A 2,839-nucleotide genomic window follows, 5' to 3' on the forward strand; every position below is an offset into this window, starting at 1 on the left:
TACATGTTATAAACAATGTAAATAAACAGTAGTTAAAGCATGTGGATCAATTGTGTGTTTGAATCACAAGTTCATGTATGGGAAAAGGGAGAGGCTTACTTTCTCGCAAACTTAGCAATAAATTGTCTTCTTAGAGTTTATTCAAAGAAGTATTGCTTTTAGTAAACTGAATAAATTAGGAATACATTTATTTAAACAACTAATTTAGTTGCATACTTGGTTTTTACTCATCACTAACTAAATCCAAGTGCCTACTACTGGCTTAAAATTATATATGGTTATGTATGGCAATTATGCTAAGAATTAAAATGGCGTGCGATTGTGAGGGTAGGGTGATTATGGTAGGATTAAGTGGTATTGCTAATTCCCACAAACCTCCCAAAACACACTGTACAAAATCAAACAATTCAATTGTGATTTACTGACTTGGTGTATCAATAATTATGATTGTAGAAATCTCTTTTTCTTTAAAAAAAAAATAATTTGATGTTCATACTAACCCACTGTTTGTGGGGTTTACCAATACACAGATTGAGTTTCTGGAAAATTGTGATTCCGCTTCCGTGAAATCGGCCACAAGTAAATTATTTTAGTATTAATAAATGCATGATTTATGTTGATTATTGATTATGTTGTTGCTATTTTTTAACATTTAAATGGAAAAAAAAATAAAAAGTGTAATTCATGGCTTTTTATTTATCTTTGAATATTTTATCATTGAATATTAATTCTTGCAAAAAGTAAAATGTAAGTGGCAATTTGTTTGATGTTAGATTCCTTTTAAAAACTAAATTATTTAAGATAAAAAAAAATGCATATATTTAATACAGAATTTGATTATTGGGGCCATTTTTACCTACCTGTCATATGGGGCCTTTTTTTCCGGGGCCATTTTTTCCGGGGCCATATTTTCCGGGGCCATTTTTTCCGGGGCCATTTTTTCCGGGGCCATTCTTACCGTACACCGAAGAAAGTTACTATGCGAGCTAGTCCACATCTCGAGGGCTGATATTAATAATATTGCGCTTTCCTACTTGATTACAAAGATAGGACTGTATATAGAGAGATTTCCTCTCTTTGTTTAGACATGGAATTAAAACATCAGAATGCTATATGTAAGATAGTAAAATAATTTATCGACTTACGGAGCCACAAAACAGTTACTGTCACAATACTATTAAATAGCAATTTAAAAAAGTTGGTAAAGGTTAAATGGGAATCTGGAGTTAATCTGAAAAATCTGAAAATAGCTCCACTATCGTAAACGAACTAGATATGTAATATAAATTTACTAACACTTATATGTCTTTTAATTGGCTAATTTCCAATTGAAAAATATTATATCAATTCAAATAGGCCTATACAAAGTAACTTAATAAAATAATGTCAATAATAGGCGCGGCAAGTCGAAAACGGTCGAGCGGTTATAAGGCATGGCACCGCAGGCACAGCTATAATATCGGCTCCGGTTCGGTTCGTTGTGGACGGAGAGAGTTGTTGGTACCGGGTTACCCACAGGCACTTAAGGGCGAAGAAAGTTATTGATCTAGTTACTAGTCCACATATCCAGCGCCATGAATATCTTATTAGATAGATACCGACACTATACAAATTATTATTATTATTATTATTATTATTATTATTATTATTATTATTATTATTATTATTATTATTATTATTATTATCACTATTATTATTATTATCAATATTATTATTATTATTATTATTATTATTATTATTATTATTATTATTATTATTATTATTATGTTGTGTGTGCTGATAAAATAGTCCTAGATATAAAATTCAACAAATTCCAAATATTCTTTCTGGAGTTGAGCTGCGTCACTGCTATAGCCAGGGGTCCGAGGCTTTAAATGGCCCCGGGATATACATCATCATTTTTGCCCCATATATTGGCTGGACATAGCCTTTTAAAGGAGCACTAACGACGTAATAAAACCCCATCAAAATATTTCCTTAAAACGTCAATAAGCCAAAGAGGGTGGGGCTTTTTCCCATGATAGTAGGCAACGAAGGAAGCCATAGCCAAGGCGGTACCTGTTTGTTACGACACTCGCAAAATCAGATGCTCTCAATGTAAAACTAATACGTTGCACAATCAAATAGATATAATGCATATTATGCATACTGTTATTTTTTAAACGTGACGAGATGGGTCTACTTTGTTTAGTTTGTATGAAACTACAAGAGTGAGCACCACAATACAGACAAGCTTTTGTGTCATCCACACTCCTTCAATGTCAATATTGGACTTTTTGCTTGGCCCTCTTTTAAAAGTAGCTGCTTAAGTTAAATCATATTAGTCCAAAGTTTGGGTATCGGAAGATAAAGTAGGCCGCTCGAAAAATGGTACGACTCCTCCTAAGCCTTAGCTTATTGGGCTTAGTTGGTCTAATACTTGCTGTTCCGCAGTTTAATGATGATGAATATGTAGCTGAAAAAAGATACGAGAATGACTACACCTATGAAGAGGATAGAGCACTTGATCTACTGGTAGGCTTCGTTTATATTTATATAGTATTTAATTATCTATTTTTTATATATCTATTTATATATATATATTTATATATTTAACAAATTATATTTATATATTTTAATTTTGCAATCTATTTGTTACAATTTTACGTTTTTACTAAATGAAGCGCTTTAAAAAGCTCGAACCCTTTCTTTTCTTAATTAATTTTAAATAAACTTTTTCCCAATTTATATGCTTGATTTCGTATTTTTCAAATTCTAGTTAGGCTATATATATATTCTTATTTTTTCTTATATTCGTATTTTTCAAATTCTATATATATACTGTCTCTTATACACATCT

The sequence above is a fragment of the Anneissia japonica genome, unplaced genomic scaffold (assembly GCF_011630105.1).
Source record: "Anneissia japonica isolate Jap-2015-1 unplaced genomic scaffold, ASM1163010v1 scaffold288292_len1863012_cov191, whole genome shotgun sequence".
NCBI lineage: Eukaryota > Metazoa > Echinodermata > Crinoidea > Comatulida > Comatulidae > Anneissia > Anneissia japonica.